Genomic DNA, 22,478 nt, shown 5'->3' on the forward strand with positions numbered 1-22,478 from the left:
GAACACAGGATTTTAAGTACAGGTTTTTGGGAATGATCTTTCCTCCATATCATGCTGTGTAAGGCAAGATCATAAACAGAAACCATGGAGTTCAGGCAATATCAGGACCTGAAGCTGGCATGATGAGTAGTAGTCCAGAAAAGGAGTCAAAAGGGTCTGAATTGAGATATTTTTACAAGAAAAATGAGAAAGAATAAAAATATACCACAGGAGTTACTTCTGTCTTGCCATCAGATGTCAGCAATTTAGATTCTTCAGTGTCATCCATAGTGCTCAGTACTTTTATTTTGGCTTAATGACTGTAAAATATTAATAGTGGCATTAGACATTGCAACATGTGCTAGTTTGCATCAAAATACACTAATTTAGACTAAAATATGCCAACAATAATTATTTTGGAACCAATTGAACACATGTTTTTACAATAATTTATTATATATTTTTATTTCAATTTTTATTTTAGATATAGGGGGTACATGTGCAGTTTTATTACACAGGTATATTGCACGATGCTAAGGTTTAAGCTTCTATTGATTCTGTCACCCAGGTAGTGAAGATAATATTCAATAGAAAATTTTTCAGTACTTTCCCCTCCCTACCTCCCTCCCTCTATTTGGTCCCCACGATCTATTTTTTCCATCTTTCTGTTAATGTGTACCCAAGAATTAGTTCCCATGTTTAGGAATATGCAATATTTGGTTTTCTCCTTCTATGTTAATTCATTTAGGATAATGACCTCCAGCTGCATCCATATAGCTGAAAATGACAAGATTTCATTCATTTTTATGGTTGTGTAGTATTCCATGGTGTATATGCACATTTTTATTATCTAATCCACTGTTGATGTGCACCTAGGTTTATTCCATGACTTTGCTATTGTGAATAGTATAGCAATGAACATACAAGTACTTGTGTCTTTTTGATAAAATGATTTTTTTTTTTTTTTTTTTTGGGAGGGAGTCTGGCTCTGTCTCCCAGGCCAGACTGCAGTGGTGCGATCTCGGCTCATTGCAAGTTCCGCCTCCCTGGTTCACGCCATTCTCCTTCCTCAGTCTTCTGAGTAGCTGGGACTACAGGCACCCACCACTACGTCCAGCTAATTTTTTCTATTTTGTTGTTGTTGTTTAAGTAGATACGGGGTTTCACCATGTTAGCCAGGATGGTCTCAGTCTCCTGACCTTGTGATCCTCCCACCTCGGCCTCCCAAAGTGCTATGATTACAGGCTTGAGCCACCGCATCTGGCCAAAATGATTTCTTTTCTTTTGGCATATACCCAGTAATGGGGTTTCTGGGTCAAATAGGAGTTCTATTTTTAATTCTTTGAGAAATCTCCAAATTGCTTTCTACAGGGGCTGAACTGATATATATTCCCACCAACAGTGTATTCCCATTTCTTTTTCCACAACTTTGCTGACATCAGTTATTTTTTGAGTTTTTAATGATAGCCATGCTAACTGTTGAGAGATAGTACCTCATAGAGGTTTTGATTTGTATTTCACTTATGATTCATGATGTTGATTATTTTTCTTGTGAGTCTCACTCTGTCTTCCTGTGAGTCTCACTCTGTCACCCAGGCTGGGGAGCAGTGGCACAATCTTGGCTCGCTGAAGCCTCTGCCTCCTGGGTTCAAGCAATTATCCTGCCTCTGCCTCCCCAGTAACTGGAACTCATTTTTACCACACTTGGCTCATTTTTGTATTTTTAGTAGAGTTAGGGTTTTGCCATGTTGGTCAGGCTGGTTTCAAACTCCTGACCTCAGGTGATCCGCCCACCTGATCTTCCTAAAATGCTGGGATTACAGGCATGAGTCATCTCACCCAGCCTTGTATGTCTTCTTTTGAGAAGTATCTGTTCATGTTCTTTGCCTGCTTTTAATAGGGTTATATGTTTTCTCTTATTGCTTTAAGTGCCTTACAGGTTCTGGTTATCAATCCTCTGTTGAATGCACAGTTTGTAAATATATTCTCCCATTTTATATGCTGTCGGTTTGCTCTGTTGATAGTTTCTTTTGCTGTGCAGAAGCTCTTTAGTTTAATTAGGCTCCAATTTTTCTTTCATTTGTTTTTGAGGACCTAGTTATAAATTATTTGCTCAGGCTGATGTTCTGAAGAGTGTTTCCTAGGTTTTCTTCTAGGATTTTTATAGTCTGAAGTCTTACATTTAAGTATTTAATTCATCTTGAGTTAATTTTTATATATGGTGAAAAGTAGGGGTTCTTTTTCCTTCTTCTGCATATTGCTAGCCAGTTTTCCCAGTATAATTTATTAATAGGGACTCCTTCCCCTATTGCTTATTTTTGTCAACTTTTTTGAAGATCAGTTAGTTGTAGGTATGTGGCTTTATTTCTGGGTTCTGTATTCTGTTCCATTGGTCTAAGTGTCTAGTTTTGTACCCATATCATGCTGTTTTAGTTACTGGAGCCTTATAGTGTAGTTTGAAGTATGGCAAATGTGATGCCTTTGTCTTTGATCTCAAGTCTCAATTATGTCTCAAATCTCAACTATGATTTATTTCAGCAGTATTTTCTAGTTCTCCTTGTAGAGATGTTTTTCCTTCTTGGTTAGATACATTTCTAGTTAATTTTTTTGTGGCTATTGTAAATGGGATTGCTTTCTTTATTTGGCTCTCAGATTGAATATTTTTAATGTACAGAAAGGCTACTGATATTTGTATATTGATTTTGTATACTGAAACTTTACCTAAGTTATTTATCAGGCCTAGGAGCCTCTTGGCAGAGTTTTTAGGGTTTTTAAAGTACAGAATCATATAATCACTAAAGAAAGATAATTTGACTTTCTTTTCTTTTCCTATTTGGATGACTTTTATTTCTTTCTCTTGTCTGATTGCTCTTGCTTGGATTTCCAGTACTATGTTGAATAGGAGCATGGAGAGTGGGCATCCTTGTCTTTTCCAGTTTTTAAGGGGAATGCTTCCAGCTTTTTCCCATTCAGTATGATGTTGGCTGTGGCCTTGACAAAGATGCCTCTTATTATTTAGAAATATGTTCCTTCCATGTTTAGTTTCTTGAGGGTTTTTAATCATGAAAGGATGTTGGATTTTACAGAAAGCTTTCCTGTATCTATTGAAATGATCATATGTTTTTTCTATGTTGAACCAATCTTGCTTCCCAGGCATGAAGGCTACTTGATTGTGGCAAATTAAATTTTGATGTGCTCCTGGATTCAGTTTGCTAGCAGTTGTTGAGAACTTTTGCATCTGTGATCCTCATGGATAATATCCTGTAATTTGGCTATGAATCCACATGATCCAGGAATTTTTTTTATTTTTTTTTATTTTTTTTTTGGTTGGTAGGTTTTTAAATTACTGACTCAATTTCAGAACTCACTATTGGTCTTTTCAGGATTTCAATTTCTTCCTGATTTAATTTTAGGAAATTTTGTGTTTCTAGGAATTTATCCATTTCCTCTATATTTTCTGGTTTGTGTGGATGTAGAAGTTTTCCTAATAACCTCTGAGGATCTTTTGTATTTCTGTAGGATTTGTTGTAATGTCACTTTTGTCATTTTGTTCCTGCAACACAGACTGAGTTTGTGGCTCACACATAAGTAGAAATTAACATAAGGCCAAACAGAAATTTTTCTCAGGCAAGATTTAATAGGCTTGCAGCTCAAGCAATCCAAGGGAGCAGCACATAGGAAAGAGATCCTGATGCTAGCTTTCTGAAGGGCTTGGCTACTTCATTTTTAAAAAGCTGAGATGAGAAAAGGAGTGATATGTAGGCAAGTACAGGCAGATAACTTTGAGCAGCTACGCAGTTTGATAACATGTTTCTTTATGTATTTTATGTGTCATTACCATGTTAAATCTCCACCCAGGGTATGATTTTTAGTATTATAATGAGATTATTATGAAGAAAATCTCAGTGAAAGATCATTGCTGGAGTCCACCTTGTCTTCAGCTGACTGGATCTTATCCAGTTCATTGGTTCTTTTTTTTTTTTTTTTTTTTTTTTTTTGAGACAGTGTCTCGCTCTGTCGCACAGGCTGGAGTGCAGTGGTGCAATCTCGGCTCGCTGCCTCACTGCAAGCTCCACCTCCCAGGTTCACGCCATTCTCCTACCTCAGCCTCCTGAGTAGCTGGGACTACAGGCGCCTGCCACCACGCCCAGCTAATTTTTTTTTTTTGTATTTTTAGTAGAGACGGGATTTCACCATGTTAGCCAGGATGGTCTTGATCTCCTGACTTTGTGATCCGCCTGCCTCGGCCTCCCAGAATGCTGGGATTACCGGCGTAAGCCACCACACCCAGCCTTCAGTTCTTATGGAGAATGCCAGAGTCTCACTTCAGTAAATGTGGAAGATGGTCAGGTTCTTATCAGGAATGCTAGAGTCCTGCTCTACCAACCTTGAGAGGCATCACTTGAGGAGATAAATGGTTAGGCTCTTCCTTTATGATTAGGAAGTTAGCCTAGTCACCTAAGTTAAGACAGGGTAGTTTTCTCCTGCATGACTTGGGTCAGCTTGTTAATGGAGGCAAGAATGTAAAGAGATAAGGGAAGGAATCTTCATGGACATATGAGGTTCATGGGGTCTTGGTTGTCATATCCCTCTTCTGCCAAGACTGAGTCTCTTCTCTATATTGTTCCAATTTTAGATTGTGTTTATTTGTATCTTCTTTTTTTTCTTTGTAAATCTAGCTAACAGTCTATCAATCTTGTTTATCCTCTCAAACCAATTTTTGTTTTGTTAGTTCTTTGCGTGATTTTTGGGGGGTCTCAATTTCAGTTAAATCTAATCTGATTTTGTTTATTTACTTCTGTCTTGTTAGTTTTTGTTTATCTAGCTAGTACCTTTAGGTGTGATGTTAAGATTATTAATTTGAGATCTTTCTATGGCATTGATATAGGTATTTGGTGTTATAAACTTTCCTCTTAATATGACCTTTGTCACATCCCAGAGATATTGGTATGTAGTGTTTCTGTTTTCATTTATTTTCAATATTTTTTTATTTCTATTTTAATTTTGTTGTTCATGCAGATGTCATTCAGGAGCAAGTTGTTTAGATTTCATGCAGTTGTGTGGTTTTGAGAGTTCCTCTTTGTACTTATTTCTATTTTTATTTCACTCTGGTTCAATAGTATGCTTGCTATAATTTTGATTTTTTTAATTTATTGAGACTTGCTTTCTCACCAAGCACATGCTTGATCTTAGAGTATGCTCTGTGTGCTAATGAGAATAATGTATATTCTGTGGTTGTTGGGTGTAATATTCTGCCAATGTCTATTAGATCCAATTGGTCAAGTGTCAAATTGGGTCCAGAATCTTGTTGATAGTTTTCTTTCTCAATGATCTGTCTAATGCTGTCAGTGGGGTTTTGAAGTACATCACTATTATTGTTTAAGTATTTTTGTAGGTCTAGAATTACTTGTTTTATAAGTCTGAGTGCTCTGATATTGGTTGTGTATATATTTAGATAATTAAGCTTTCTTGTTGAATTGAACCCTTTATCATTATGTAATGACCTTCTTTGTCTTTTTTTTTTTAACTGTTGATTTAACTTCTGTTTTTTCTGATACAAGAATACTAATCCTTGCTTTTTAAAAATTTTCCATTTGCATTATAGATCTTTCTCCATCTCTTTACTTTGAGCCTGTGGGGTGTCATTACATGTGAGATGGGTCTCTCGAAGACAGCAGAAGGTTGAGTCATGTTTTTTAATCCTATCGTGTCCAGAATTGGTTCCTTCCGGTGGGTTGTTGGTCTCACTGACTTCAAGAATGAAGCTGTGGACCCTCACGGTGAGTGTAACAGTTCTTAAAGATGGTGTGTCCAGAGTTTGTTCCTTTAGATATTCAGATGTGTCCGGAGTTTTTCCTTCTGGTGGGTTCATGGTCTTGGTGACTTCAGGAGTGAAGCCACAGACCTTCGCAGTGTTACAGCTCTTAAAGGTGGTGCGTATGCAGTTGTTTGTTCCTCCCGGTGGGTTCGTGGTCTCGCTCACTTCAGGAGTGAAACTGCAGACCTTTGCAATGAGTGTTACAGCTCTTAAAGGTGGTGGGGACCCAAAGAGTGAGCAGCAGCAAGATTTATTGTGAAGAGCAAAAGAACAAATCTTCCACATGGTGAAAGGACCAGAGCAGGTTGCTGGTGCTGGCTCCGGTGGCCAGCTTTTATTCACTTCTTTGGCCCTGCCCACATCCTGCTGATTGGTCCATTTTACAGAGTACTGATTGGTCCATTTTACACAATGCTGAATGCTCCGTTTTTACAGAGTGCTGATTGGTGCGTTTACAAACCTTTAGCTAGACACAGAGCACTGATTGGTGTGTTTACAATCCTTTAGCTAGACAGAAAAGTTCTCCAAGTCCTCACAGGACTCAGAAGTCCAGCCAGCTGCACCTCTCACTATTTGCCACTCTCTGTCTTTTTTTTTTTTTTTTTTTTTTTTTTTTTTTTTTTTTTTTTTTTTTGAGACGGAGTCTCACGCTGTTGCCCAGGCTGGAGTGCAGTGGCCCGATCTCGGCTCACTGCAAGCTCCGCCTCCCGGGTTGCCGCCATTCTCCTGCCTCAGCCTCCTGAGTAGCTGGGACTACAGGCGCCCGCCACCGCGCCCGGCTAATTTTTTGTATTTTTAGTAGAGACGGGGTTTCACTGTGGTCTCGATCTCCTGACCTTGTGATCCGCCCGTCTTTTAAGTGGGTGTTTAGACTATTTGCATTCACACTTAACATTGATATGTGAGGATTTTTCTCCTGTCATGGTAGTGTTAGCTGGTTGCTTTGTAGTCTCCATTGTATAATTGCTTTATGGAGTCTGTGGATAATGTACTTAGGTATGTTTTTGTGGTAGGAGGTGTAATTTTCTCCTTTCCATATTTAGAAATCCCTTAAGTGTCTCTTATGAGACCAGTCTAGTGGTAACAAATTTCGTTAGCAATTGTTTGTCTGCAAAAGATTTTATTTCCCCTTTGCTTATCAGGCTTGGTTTGTCAGGATATAAAATTTTTGGTTGAAATTTCTTTTCTCTAAGAACGCTAAAAATAGGCCCCCAGTCACTTCAGACTTCTGAGGTTTCTGCTGAGAAATCTGCTGTTAGCCTGATGGGGTTTTCTTTATAGGTGATATGATGCTTTCTCTAGCTGCCTTATAGATTTTTTTTTTTTTTTTTTTTTGCGTTAATCTTAGAAAGTCTGATGACTATGTGTCTTGGGGATGATTGTCTTGTATAGTATCCTGCAGGGGTTACCTGAATTCTTCGTATTCACCCGTTGACCTCTTTAGTGAGATTTGGGAAATTTTTATGGATTATATCCTCAAATATGCTTTCGAAGTTGGTTACTCTCTCTTCTTCTCCCTCGGAAATGCCAATGAGTCATAGGTTTGGTCACTTTACATAATTCCATGTTTCCTGGAGGTTTTTCTCATATTTCCAAATTCATTTTTTCTTTATTTTTGTCTGATTGGATTGATTTGAAGGACTAGTCTTTAAGCTCTAAAATTCTTTCCCCTGCTAGGTCTCGTCTGTTGTTAAGGCTTCCAACTGTATTTTGAAATTCCTGTAGTGAATTTTTAAATTCCAGTATTTCAGTTTGGGTTCTTTCTTAATATAGCTATGCCATCTTTTAAATCTTGGATTATTTTTCTGGCTTCCCTAAATTGAATGTCAACTTTCTTTGGATCTTGTTACACTTCCTTGCCATCAAGATTCTCAATTCTCTGTGTGTCATTTCAGTCATTTCCATATGGTTAGGATCCATTGCTAGGGAGCTAGTGGGATCCTTTGGAGGTAGTAAAACACTCTGACTTTTTGAATTTCTAGAGTTCTTGCACTGAGCCCTTCTCATCTGAAGAAAGTGGAGTTTCTTTTTCTTTTTAAATTTGTCATTCAGAAAGGCTTTTTGTTTTTCTATTCTTAGTTTCTTCCTTCGAGTGTTCGACTGTGGTGTATGTTGTGTAAGGTGATTGTCTTTGTTTCTGGGTGCTTTCAGGGGCCCAAGGCTCCATGTGGGTTTCTTGGTTGTACATAGATTTTTGCAGGTTTCACAGCATTGCATTTTGAAGCAGTGTAGTTTCCTTTGTTGGTGTAATTCAGGTGGTCGTCCAGTAGATGGAGCGTAAGAGTAAAAACTGGCAAATAGGCGCTTAGCTGCGGGACCTCTAATATTTCAGTGCATGTGCAGCAGTGCTCTGGGGAGGAGAGGAGAAGAGCGAGAGATGACTCCCATTCCAAGTCTAAAAAACTATTTTTTTTAATGTTCAAAAGCAATATATGTCTATAATTACCAAATAGTACAAAATGAACAAAATTAAAATTAATAAATAAAAATATCTCCCTCCCCACACATACATACAAGTGCACACTTCCTAGAAATAGAACTGCTAGCAATCTTTAAATACATTTGTCTGTAATTATTTTTGTGGATGTAAAAGCATAAATACAACACATAATCTAACCAGGGTTCCCTCCTTTCTTCCACTATTCTCTGAGAACTCAGTTTGAACAATGTTATCATGGTTTCCATCTTTCTTTGTTTTCTTGTCCTGTATTGCTGATGACCAGAAGCAATCTTCTCTAATAGTATTGGGTATCTGCCCAACCAGGCTTCCTATGTGTCCACAATAAGAAAATGAGAATAAATGAATCTGTTTGATTACTTGGCAAAAGTTAGGTAATATCAACTGCTCTTGAAACTCAACTGTCTTAGTTCAAGCTGCTATAACAAATTACCATAGACTGGATGGCTTAAACAACAAACATTTATTTCTTACAGTTCTGGAGGCTGGAAGGTCTCAGATCAAGGTGATGGCAGATCTGTTGTCTGTGAAGCATCCGCTTCCCAGTTTGCGATGGCTGTGTTATTTCTCATATCCTCACATGGCAGAGGGCAGAAATGGAAAACAAGCTCTCTCAAGCTTCTTCTAATGAGGGCCCTAATTTCATCAAAAGTGCTCTAGCCTCATGATCTAATTACCTCCCAAAGGCCTTATCTTCAAATTCTCCCACATTGGGGATCATGATTTTAATATAGACATTTAGGAAGGATACATGCATTCAGTCCATAGTATTGATTCAGTGAATGATGTTCAGATGAATTTCTGAATCATACCCTAAAGTTCTCTATGGAAGACAGCATTCTGTGGCTTCTTTACTAATAGTAAGTATTGACAGAAATGAATTCCCATTCTAGAGGACTATATTCTTCTCTTCCTATAATTAATAGGCTCATCTCCCATGGCAAGGGTCCCTTTCAGACAACAGGAGCTACAGATAAAAATTACTTAATTTAAGCCCAAATAAATCCCACTTGTATCATTTGAAATCTCACCTCTGAAAATGTGATTATGCTCTTTGCTCATGAATAGCACCTATATATCATACTGAGAGGTGAAAATGTGCTAGCAGCCCTCACTCTCAGTGCCTCCTGGGCCTCGGGGTCCACTCTGGCAGTGCTTGAGGAGCCCTTCAGCCTGTCACGGCACTGTGGGAGCCCCTCTCTGGGCTGGCTGAGGCTGCAGCCGCCTCCCTCTGCTAGAGGGGAGGTGTGGAGGGAGAGGTAGGGGCGGAAACTGCCGTTGCCCGAGGCTCTCCAGCCAGTGCGAGTTCCTGCTGGCGCGGGTACCGGCTGGGCGGGCTCCACACTGAGCCGCCCCCCGGCACTGGGGGCCCAGAGTAGTGAGGGGCTTAGCAACCCGGCCAGCAGCTGCAGAGGGTACACCGGGTCCCCCAGCAGTGCCGGCCCACCAGTGCTGTGCTCGAATTCTGGCCAAGCCTCAGCTGCCTCCCCAGGGGGCAGGGCTCAGAACCTGTAGCCTGCCATGTCTGAGCTTCCCCCCTGCTGCTGGGATCCCGCGCAGACCAAGCCTCCCGGAGGGGCACTGCCCCCTGCTCCATGGCACCCGGTCCCATCAACAGCCCAAGGGTTAAGGAGTTCAGGGGCGGCTCAGGACTGGTGGGCAACTCTGCCTGTAGCCCCGGTGCAGGATCCACTAAGTGAAGCCAGCTGGGCTCCTGAGCCGGATGGGGACTTGGAGAACTCTTATATCTAGCTGAAGGATTGTATGTGCATCAGTCAGCACTCTGTATCTAGCTAATCTGGTAGGGACTTGGAGAACTTTTCTGTCTAGCTAGAGGATCATAAATACACCAGTCAGTACTCTGTGTCTAGCTCAGGGTATGTAAATACACCAATCAGTACTCTGTGTCTAGCTCAACGTTTGTAAATACACCAATTGGTACTCTGTATCTAGCTAATTCTCTGTCTAGCTAACCAAGTGGGGACTTGGAGAACTTTTCCCTCTAGCACTCTGTCTAGTGCAAGGATTGTAAACACACCAATCAGCACTGTGTCTAGCTCAGGGTTTGTAAATACACCAATCAGTACTCTGTGTCTAGCTTAAGGTTTGTAAATACACCAATTGGTACTCTGTATCTAGCTATGTGTCTGGCTAACCTAGTGGGGACTTGGAGAACTTTTCTGTCTAGCACTCTGTGTCTAGCTCAAGGATTGTAAATGCATCAGTCAGCACTCTGTCAAAATGGACCAATCAGCTCTCTGTAAAATAGACCAATCAGCTCTCTGTAAAATGGACCAATCAGCAGGATGTGGGTGGGGTCAGATGAGGGAATAAAAGCAGGCTGTCTGAGCCAGACAGCGACAACCTGCTGGGGTCCCATGCCACAGTGTGGAAGGTTTGTTCTTTCTCTCTTTGCAATAAATCTTGCTGCTGCTCACTCTTTGGGTCCACACTGCCTTTATGAGCTGTAACACTCACCATGAAGGTCTGCAGCTTCACTCCTGAAGCCAAGGAGACCATGAACCTACTGGGACCAACGAACAACTCCAGACGCGCTGCCTTCATGAGCTGTAACACTCATCGCTAAGGTCTGCAACTTCACTCCTGAAGCCAACGAGACCACGAACCCACGAACCCACGAACCCACCAGGAATAACGAACAACTCCAGATGCACTGCCTTTAAGAGCTATAACACTCACCACGAAGGTCTGCAGCTTCACTCCTGACAGTGCGACCAGGAACCCACCAGAAGGAAGAAGCTCCAGACACATCTGAACGTCTGAAGGAACAAACTCCAGACACACCATCTTTAAAAACTGTAACAGTCACCACGAGGGTCTGTGGCTTCATTCTTGAAGTCAGTGAGACCAAGAACCCACCAATTCCCGACACAATACTACAAATCACAAAGATTTTATTCTGTGAATTAAACAGAAGGCATGTCTTTAATGATAAAGTGATTCTTTGAGGGGGGCGAATAGAAAGAGTCTAATCCTATATTGTTCCGAGACCTCTATCAACTTAACACAAGATTATCACTTTCTTCACCTTAAACAAAGGTCATGAACAAATTTTAGCTACCTGGAAGATGAAGATGAGTTGGTACCTGACCTCCCAGCGCCATGTCTTCTGTCGCTTGTCTGAATCCCCTGGCTTATATAATCGCTATGATTCACTTGGTCCTTTAGGCAGACTCTTGTACTGCTAACTATCATTTTATGAACTTATGTCTCTTAAAGAAATTGATGGCAAAGATCAAGTCTATTAATTTTTCAAATAAATGATGACTATACAATAGGAATCAGGCCTGAGCTGTTTTATTTTGTCATTCTTTGATCTCCTTGACGGTTTTGGAAAACCATAGAAATCCAGTCTTTTCTGATAGTTTGAACTGGGTTTCGTAAAAAATGAAATAAAAGAAAGATGCCTATGTTTGAAGGGACCAAATGGAGGTATCTTTATAAAACCAGAAGAATGAAGAGAGCCTGAGCTTTGTAATTCATATGTGTGATCTTTCATGAAATTAGGAGATGAAATAGCTCTACAACTAATGGGAGATGGGGATTAAAGACAAAGAAGGGGAGATGGGGAAATAAACAAAAGTCCAGGGAGAATGGGTCCCAACCTAAGTATCATAGATGAGAGATAAGCAAGGCAGACGCTAGAAAAGGCACAGCTGATATTAGAGATGGAGATTCACCAAACTACCCACTTTCCAATTTGCCTAAGAATTTCCAAAATTAAATCAAATTAAATTTTTTTTTTTAAATTTAAGGCAGCAAGTTGGATAGTTTTCAGAAAGAAATTTTGATTCAGACCGTAATCTGAATACAATTTCACTAGCCAGTTTGAATAGGATTGTCTTCGATGTGTCGGGGAAATATTTTAAAGGCCACAGAATCTCCATAAAGCTCCACCACTGGCACCAATAATTGTGGTTTAAAGGGTGATAATGGATCCCAAATGACAATGTACAAATATAATTTCTTACTCCAATGTTCCTTATAATTTTCTCTGGGAGGATGGGGAGCAATATTAAAACATGGCAGTTTGCATAGACAAACATAATTTTGTTCATTGTAATTACTGCAGCCAGTCACGGTATATCCTCAGTAGTAGAATTTTCATCATCCAAAAGAAGCTTTGCTTTCCTCAGTAATATTCAGGACAGATGGAACTGGATTTCTCATTCTGTGCCTCTTCGGGATATTACAGACCTCACATTAAAGTCATTAACTATGACTCCAAGATCTAACGGTAGTAAAAGTTTACTTGGAAAAGTAGTAATTTATTTATGGTCACTTTTCTAACTTTAACCCCCTTTTTTAGTTGACTTTCACTATTATCTGGTAGTGAACAATTGATCTTTGTCGTTTTCTCTTAAAAGACTAGAATTAAAAATATTTATGGTTTGCAGTAATGCATTCACTACTATGGCAAAATGCTGCCAATTGGTGTTTTTCTCCTCTTTTTCAAAAGATGATTACATGTTCACAATTTACAAGGTATTGTACACATTTCAGCAGGAAATTGTAAGCCTTTATCTTTTGACAGCAAGAAGGAATTACTGCCCTTTTTAAAATAGCTTCTCTATTTTGTCCAAATAAATGATTCATGCTAGAGACTTCATGATTTCTTTTGTTGGTTTCTGTGAATTTCAGCAAGGGCCGTCAAAAGAGAAGTAATGCATTTCTGAAAATTTCAGAAAATTATAGGTTTTATCTGAGAAGGAGGATGCATTCAAATATCTTTAGTCCTGGTTTCTTCTTCCTTCTATGCTTTATTAATGCAAAGTTGAGAGCAAGGAAAAGAAAATAAATGAGAGTGTAGGAAGTGAATATATTCTTTATCTCTGTCCGGTGACTGCTCAGTGCCCAGTTTCCTTATCCTGATAGGAATAAAAGAAAATAAGAGATGTCTGTATCCATGTTGACTAATACCTACAACTGACTCAGAAAACTCCTTTTATTTACAAATAGCAGCATGCTTTTGTGAGCGCTTGCTTATTCCAGAAGTTTCTGTATCTTTTATAAGTTAAATAATTAAATAACCTATTAATACATTTATACAGTAACATATTATTTTTGGTGCTCTTTGACATGTAATTTACTTAGACTCTTGCTTCTCTTAGAAATACATAATTGGCAGGTGACCTAAATGTCCTCTAATCTTTGTAATGATTATACCTGTGCATTGAGCAAATTCCTTTAGAGCCTCAGCTGGTCTGCATGAAAGCAGTGGTTAAAAGTTTGCAATTCTATTATTAAAGTTAAATCCTGGCACATTGCTTCCATCTCTTTCTTCCCCGTACCCCAGGGTTTCTCAATCTCAGCATTGTTTTCATTTGGGGATGGATAATTTTTGTTTTGGAAGGCTGTCATATGGATTGTAAAATGTTTAGCTGTATCCCTGGCTTCTACACACAAGATAGCTGTAGCACCACCACCCCTCATTTGTAACAAATGTCTTCAGACATCAAATGATCCTCCCTGGGGTACAAAATCACTCATGACTGACAGCTACTGCCCTGTGTTATGCAGGCATACCAAGTTATTTGAAATTCTTCAGAAATGATTACGTAGGCATCCACCATGCCTTTGATGGAATCTAAAGGATAAAGGTGATTGAAAAGGCATGGATATGTATACAGATCCTCATCTGTCTAATCTGAACATTCATTGCTGGTTTTTGTACATTTAAGACATACACACACATGCACATGTGTCTCTAGATTTTTCAATCTTAATGTCTGATCCATATCAGTTATAGCAAACACAGTAATTGTGGTATATACTACCAGATATTTAAACCACCTTTGCATTTTCAGAAATATAGAACATATCTTCATACTTTACATAATTTGGCAGCCAGGGGTTTTCATAGGATTAGGATTAGGTGATGGATTTAGACAGAGTTTGATTTAATATTCCCTCTACTATTTAGCTGTTTGTGCCTGATCAGAGCCTCATCTATAAAACTGTCAATAATAGTATAATAATTATAATCTGGTAAGGGGGTTGAGAAGACACACAGGGTAAACCTGTGAAAATCTACAGCACAGTGACTGGTACCTAATCTGTACTCAAAAATTAAAAAAAAAAAAACACACATTATTTTCAACCCTCTAAAACAGAAAGAGTAGTGTATGAATAACTAGGAACATTAGGACCAAAAAGAAAGTGTAATTTCTATACTCTTCAAACCTCTTTAACAAGCTTATATTTTAAAGAGTCTTTGGGGTAGAATGTAAAAAGGCTTGAAGGTCTGGGATTTCAAAAGACTCAAAAGACTTGGGACTGACTTCCAGTTCTGATTATTATTTGGTGTAAAAATCTCCAAAATTGTTAGCATCTTAGAACCTTCATTTTCTTGAAAAAGAAAAAAAAAATACACGTACATTTGAAAATACTTAAAAATCCCGAAGTACACTGACAATGTATGATCCTGTTCTTTTATGATTAGTAAACCATTCAGAAAGACAAATAAACAGAATTTGTCCTCACCAAATATCCCATGCCTAAGAATGCCAAGCAATTTATAAAGTTTGTAAGCCCATGGAGGACAACAGAGTACCTTGTGATACCTATAATCAAAATACAGAGCCTATGAATGAGTTGGAATCTTCCAGGGTCAGAACAAAACTGCTAAAAGGCTCAGCCCTGCAAAAAAAAAGGGAAGATGATGGTTCCTTTCCCAGTATGATTGGCAGCAACCTTCAAGTGTGAGTAGCTCCATTCCCCGCTTCACTGTTGGTAGACACAGCCAAGCTTCGGAATCCTCATTCTTATTCTAATGTCACCTCCCTGAAACCCTGTAAAATGCAGCTCCCTATCAGCATCTGTCACTCTCCTTTCTGGCTTTCTAGGTCCATAGAAGGGTCATTCCCTTTAGAATAATAAGGCTAATGGGTTTAGCAAATTTGCAGAAAGATGTGAGCCAAAGAGGGATGATTTTTCAGTATGGTTTTAAGGCAGTTATAAAATGAGGTATTGAGATTTTCAGGAATCTATGACTTCTTAGATACAGCATATTACTGCTTTTCTTTACATGCTCACTTTAGTATCTCTGCGAGAGTAGGAGCGATGTCGTAAGTACTGTTCTTGACATACCTCCAACTTCCCTTCAGCACATAGCAAATATTTGCTATAACCTCCTGCCCAGAGGCCCCAAAGTGAAGCAATTGTTTTTGGTTATTTTTGTTGTTGTTGTTTTTATGGAAGCTGCAATAAGAATTACTGGCATGAAAAATTGATTTATTACCAATCTCAATATGAAACTGATAACATAAGATTTTTAAAAATTATTTATTATTTTTTAACACCAAGTAGATATAAAAGAATATTTATAACATGTGTAAACTCTGAAGAATACCAGGACTACAAAAACTCATGTATCTATCACCCAGTCCTCTAAGGACCTTGCACATGGACCCACGCCTGTCTTTCTCCAATGTAGAAAATTGTTATTCTAAATTTTGTTAGTCATTTACTTTTTAAAGTATTACTGCATGTATTTGAGCGGCTTTTGAATTTCTTACATGTTTTTACAATTTATATAAATAGAATCATACATTATGATTTTTTCTAGGCCCTGGGTTTTGTTTCTGTTTTTGTTTTTGTTTTGAGACACCGTCTTGCTCTGTCACCCAGGCTGGAGTGCAATGGCACGGTCTCGTCTCAATGCAACCTCTGCCTCCCATGTTCAAGTCATTCTCCTGCCTCAGCCTCCTGAGTAGCGGAGACTACAGGCACCCACCACCATAATGGGATAATTTTTATATTTTTACTAGAGATAGGGTTTCACCACGTTGGCCAGGCTGGTCTTGAACTCCTGACCTCAGGTGATCTGCCCACCTCAGCCTCCCAAAGTGCTGGGATTATAGGCATGAGCTACCATGCCTGGCCCTAGACCTTGTTCTTTTTCATTCAATAGAAGTTTCCTGAAACACATGTATTGTACTGCAATTCATTTTTCCTTGCTGTATAGTATTCCATTCTACTCCTGAGGATATGTGGCATGTCCAGTTCTTGCTACTACAAATTTCACTTATGAAGATTCTTGTCAGTGATACCCAGTGAGCATGTACAAGGATTTTCTAGGATATGGACTTAGGAATACAAGTGCTGCATCATATGGTAGATAGGTACACATTCAATATTTCTAGGTAATACCAAATGCCTTTCCAATACAGTGGTACTATTTTTCACTCCCCACCACTGTGACAATTGTTGCTGCTCTATATATTTGCCAACATTTGTTTTCATTTGGCTTTTTATATACTTTAAGGATTTGCTGAATTGAAATGGCATTTTATTGTCATTATGAATTAGAGTTTCCTGATTACTATTGAAAACTATTTTCTAAGGTTTCTGACTATTTGGGTTTTCCTATTTGTGAAGGACCTATTTAATATCTTTGCTCACTTTTCTACTTAACGTTTCCTTCATATTTAATTGTAGGGCTCTTTATTTATTTTGGAAAATAGTCTTAGAGTAGGATATGTATCTTGCCCCAGCTCATTCTTTTCACTATGTTTTGATATTTTTGATAAATAGATTATCTGGATTTTATTACAGGTGAAGTTGTTCATTTTCTCTTTTATGTTTGTGCTCTGTATGTCTGTGAGTGTGTTGTTAACACATAGTTGCCTGCCCGTAGTCAGCAGGTATTCTCTTGTAGTGTCCTCTAAACGGTATGAAGTATTCCTTTTCAAATGTCACTCTTTAATCCACTTGGAATTGATTTTGTGTATAGTGGAAGGTAGTGGCAGCATATCATTATTTCCATATAAATAATCAATTTTCCCAGTAATTTCTATTCAAAAGTCTCACATTTGCCATCCGAAAAATACCAGGTTAGTCATAATAAGCCAAGTGTCCTTATACGCATTTGTCAATTTCTGGCATCTCTATTCTACTTCATGGGTTGACGTTTATATTCCCTTATTGGTACCACACCTTCTTATTTACTATTTTTCATAATAATCATAAGATTATCAGCCTCCTAACACTACACATTTGTTCTTTTGGGGGAGAGATGGTCATTCTTGATTATTTGCTCTTCTACAAATACTTGAGGATCAGTGGGGCAAGTTTCATATGATGAAACAGCGATACAGAGGATATACATCAAATAGCTTTTTCTTTGTAACTAACAACTGCAAACAATTGGTTTACAACCATTTACTTAGCCCATAATCTGTGGTTGACCAAATTTGACTGGAGTCAGTTGAATGGTCTTTATGGTCTGAGCCATGCTGTGAGATAATTAAGAAATAGTAGCAATATTGTGATCGAAAGTGGGGTTAAATTTATAGTAGATATTTATTGCCGCATTAAAAAGCCACCCTGAAACCTAAAGGCTTAAAATAATAATAACCGTTTACTTTCTTGTACAATATCATGGTAAGAAATTTTGAAATGACTTGGTGGTTCTGCCTGAGGAGTCTCAATGATGTTGAAACAAAGGTGTTGCCAGGGCACAGTCATCTGGATGCCTGACTGTAGCTTGACAGAGCCTTCCCAGGGGGCTCACATGTGTGGCTGGCAAGGTGGGGCTGGCTGTTGGCCACCTGAGTTCTGCTTCACATGGATCTTTTCAAAGGGGTACGTGGCTCTCCTCACAATAGGCATCTGGCTTCTGTAAAAGCAATTATTCTGAGAGAGCAAGGTGAAAGCTTCAGTGTGTCTTGTGAATGAGCTATGAGGTTCTATTCTGTAATTACCACAATATCCTATTGGTTACACAGATTATCCCTCTTCTATAGCAATGGGAATTGAAGAGGGACATACATACTAGGTGGTAGAAATCACTGAGAGTAATCTTGGGGAATGTCTTCTACGGTCTCTTTGTTTGGGTTGAAACATAAATTACAGTAATTCTATATTTCATGATAAACAAAAAGCTTTGGGATTTGACAATACAGATATATTTAAAGACAGATTTACATCAGAGAGAAGGATAAATCAGAAAACTACTTTTTATTTCTAAATGTCTTACTCAGATTGTCATTTTAAAATACTCTATTATAGCCTGACTTCTCTGTGAAGAATTATGTACATGTATATTTCAATCCTCGTAACTACCCTTTTAAGTAAATATTCATAATTTCATTTTAAAGTTGAAGAAACAATTAAGAGTGCTTGTGCCACTTGTTCAAATGTATATAGCTACCAAGTGGCAGAAGTGGGCTTCTAATCCTGGCATATTAGTCTGCATATCTCCTGAGTTTTCCAGGTAACAGACTGCCCAGTGAATATGTAAGAGGAATTTGTTGGCATCCCCAGATAGAAGTATTAGGAATACATTTCTAGTTACAATTTTTCTAAAGGGCGTGCTCTCTTGTTCTGTCCAAATTTCAAATAAATAGCAGAACTTCAAATATTGCTTAAGAGACATCTAGTTAAGAACTTAGTCTGCCCTCAACAATACCAGAAGGAATTAGATTAGATCAGAACTTTATAAGAAATAATGGCCCGGCACAGTGGCTCATGCCTGTAATCCTAGCACTTTGAGAGGCTAAGGTGGGTGGATCACCTGAGCTCATGAGTTTAAGACCAGTCAGGCCAACATAGCGAAATTTAATCTCTACTAAAGAAAACAAAAAATTAGTCAGTCATTGTGGCATGTGCCTGCAGTCCCAGCTACTCAGAAGACTGAGGCAGGAAAATCACTTGAACCCAAGAGGCTGAGGTTACAGTGAGCCAAGATCATGCCACTGCACTCCAGCCTGGGTGACAGAGTAAGACTCCATGTCAAAAAAAAAAAAAAAAAAAAAGGAAGGAACTTACATGAAATAACAAAGGATCTATTGAAATAAATATAACTTTGGAATGAATGATTTTTTATTTGTTTATTAATCTTGTTCTCAAATATATCAAATACTTACAATATATATATTAATCTAGTCTAGTAGGTTTCTGGTGCAAACTAGAATCTCTTTGTAAAGGTTTTTTAAGGTGGTCCTGAGATAGTATCTTAGTCTTGCTATGCTTATTGCTCCTTCTCTATAATTACATTGGTATTTTTCACACTGTCTTGGTAAATTTTTATATTAATGTTAATATATTAATTACATGGGTCAGCATTCTTGTAAATATGGTCTATTTGTAAGTTTTTCTAGAAATGGCTTTTTATGAAAATTATATTTCTGTTCCCATGAACTACAATTCAGGATTAGATTTTGGGTGGGGGACACAGACAAACCACGTTACTTACCTTTTTCAAAAATATTTTGCAGCATGTAGGTTTAGCTTTTAGTTCTTTAAAGCTTCCTACATATAGGTTAGCTCTGGGATGTGTTAGCTATGGGATCTTGGGGAAATCCAGTAAGTGAAAATCAAAGGGTCTTAAGTAAAAAATCAAAATGTCATTGGAACCAAAATGAAAATAGAATATATTCAAGAAAATAATGTTAGCAACTGAGAAAATATTTACATTGGTTCGAGATACTTGCCTTTTCAAAAGATGCCTATTACATAAAACAAGAAAAATGCAGAGCATTTGTCAATGCTATTGTGAGAAAACTTTAATTAAGTCAGTAATTCATCAATCCTCCTTGGAAATTCCTTTGTAATTTCAAGTGACAGCAATGTATTCTTGCCTTAGCCCTCCTGTGTTATTAGATGTGGTTATTTTGTACAATTACCACACTACTCTGCAAGGAAGTTTGCATTTTAGTTTAAGGGTTTTAACTTGTATTGCAAATGTTAATGCAACATTAAAATTCAGCCTTTAAGTTCCCAGGAGAAAGGAAATGCAAAGGGCAAGTTCCTGATGTGATTAATTTGTTATTCTATCTTAGGCTTCTCATTAGGACATGCATTTATGTTTCCAACTTATAAATTAAAAAACATTAAACCCAGTTCATTCTTTCATCATTTTACTCAAAGGAGAGAACATCCTCCATTACTATCTATGGTACAAAGTTTTTTTTTTTTGATTTTTCTAACTCTGAATCTACAAATTATGTTTCTTTTCCATTCACAGACTTCTCTGGTTCTTCATTCAGGTCATGTCTATCTAATATCAAGCAAACTAATACAAAATTAATGTTTATCAAACTATTCACTTTTATATCCACAACACATAAATATAATCTTATATTTTCTGTTTACAAAAATTCTACATGTGTATCATAAATGATGACTGCTGCCTCTATAAAACTGTCTCTTTACTGTTTTATTTCTAAATAAATTTCTAAATAAATTTCTTTAATAAATTTATTTCTAAATTTCTGAATTATTTCTAATAACCAATTTATACATTTTATATACTTTACTGTACTAAAAGTTGATAAATAACTGGGGAAGATAAGATAGCGCCTGTTTTGGGTATGAGTATACCAAAATAAGGTCATGGACTTGGGTGTTATAAAATCTGAAGTTCATTCCGTTCCAAGCTGGACGAATAGGAACAGTTCTGGTCCGCAGCTCCCAGGGTGACTGATGCAGAAGACGGGTGATTTCTGCATCTGCAACTGAGGTACCTTGTTCATCTCACTGGGACTGGTTGGACAGGGGGTACAGCCCATGGAGGGCGAGCCAAAGCAGGGCGGGGCGTCACTTCACCTGGGAAGCACAAGGGGTCGGGGGATTTCCCTTTCCCAGCTAAGGGAAGCCGTGAAAGACTGTAGTGAGAAAAGTAGGATGCTACCACCTAAACACTGCACTTTTCTAACAGTCTCAGCAAATGGCACACCAGGAGATTATATCCCACATCTGACTCAGTGGGTCCCACACCCACGGAGCCTTGCTCACTGCTAGTCCAAGATCAAACTGTGAGGCTGCAAGCCTGACTGGGGGAGGGGCGTCCACATTGCTGAGGCTTGAGTTGGTAAACAAAGTAGCCAGGAAGCTTGAACTGGGTGGAGCCCACCTCAGCTCAACTAGGCCAGCCTGCCTCTGTAGACTCCACCTGTGGGGACAGGGCATAGCTGAACAAAAGGCAGCAGAAACTTCTACAAACTTAAATGTCCCTGTCTGACAGTTCTGATGAGATCAGTCATTCTCCCAGCACAGTGTTTGAGCTCTGAGATAGGACAGACTGCCTCCTCACGTGGGTCCCTGATCCCTGTGTAGCCTAACGTGGAGACATTTCCCAGTAGAGGCCAACTGACACCTCATACATCCAGGTGCCCCTCTGAGACAAAGCTTCCAGAGGAAGGATCAGGCAGAAATATTTTCTATTCTGCAATATTTGTGATTCTGCAGCCTCGGCTGGTGATACCCAGGCAAACAGGGCCTGGAGTGGACCTCCAGCAAACTCCAAAAGACCTGCAACTGAGGGACCTGACTGTTAGAAGGAAAACTAACAAACAGAAAGGAATAGCATCAACATCAACAAAAAAGACATCCACACCAAAACCCCATCTGCAGGTCACCATCATCAAAGACTAAAACCACAAAGATGGGGAGAAACCAGAGAAGAAAAGCTGAAAATTATAAAAACTAGAGTGCCCCTTCTCCTCCAAATGATCGCAGTTCCTCGCCAACAACAGAACAAAGCAGGACGGAAAAAGACTTTGATGAGTTGACAGAAGTAGGCTTCAGAAAGTAGGTAATAAGAAACTTCTCCAAGCTAAAAGAGGATGTTCAAACCCATCGCAAGGAAGCTAAAAACCTTGAAAAAAGATTAGACAAATGGCTAACTAGAATAAACAGAAGACCTTAAATGACTTGATGGTGCTGAAAACCATGGCATGAGAACTATGTGATGAATGCACAAGCTTCGGTAGCCAATTTGATCAAGTGGAAGAGGATATCAGTGACTGAAGATGAAATTAATGAAATGAAGCGAGAAGAGAAGTTTGGAGAAAAAAAGAGTAAAAAGAAATGAACAAAGCCTCCAAGAAATATGGGACTATGTGAAAAGACCAAACCTACGTCTGATTGGTGTACCTGAAAGTGACAGGGAGAATGGAACCGAGCCGGAAAACACTCTTCAGGATATTATCCAGGAGAACTTTCCCAACCTAGCAAGGCAGGCCAACATTCAAATTCAGGAAATACAGAGAACCCCACAAAGATACTCCTCGAGAAGAACAACCCCAAGATACATAATTGTCAGATTCACCAAGGTTGAAACAAAGGAAAAAATGTCAAGCGCAGCCAGAGAGAAAGGTCGGGTTACCCAGAAAGGGAAGCCCATCAGACTAACAGCGGATCTCTCAGCAGAACCCTACAACCCAGAAGAGAGTGGGGACCAATATTCAACATTCTTAA

General features: G+C 38.7%; 1 protein-coding gene across 15 annotated transcripts in view; it reads left to right on the forward strand.

Annotated features, from left to right (window-relative positions):
- LOC105471588 (leucine rich repeat containing 4C) overlaps positions 1–22,478 on the forward strand; it is a 1,332,829-nt gene that overhangs the window by 706,044 nt on the left and 604,307 nt on the right. The window contains exon 6 of one of the 15 annotated variants that reach the window (XR_011610659.1): positions 5,585–6,383. The exons of the other annotated variants lie outside the window; for them this stretch is intronic. The gene's annotated coding sequence lies outside the window, so the exon portion shown is untranslated. Of the gene's footprint in view, positions 1–5,584; positions 6,384–22,478 lie in introns of those variants that run through there. 15 annotated transcript variants of the gene reach the window in all.

The sequence above is a fragment of the Macaca nemestrina genome, chromosome 12 (assembly GCF_043159975.1).
Source record: "Macaca nemestrina isolate mMacNem1 chromosome 12, mMacNem.hap1, whole genome shotgun sequence".
Lineage (NCBI taxonomy): Eukaryota > Metazoa > Chordata > Mammalia > Primates > Cercopithecidae > Macaca > Macaca nemestrina.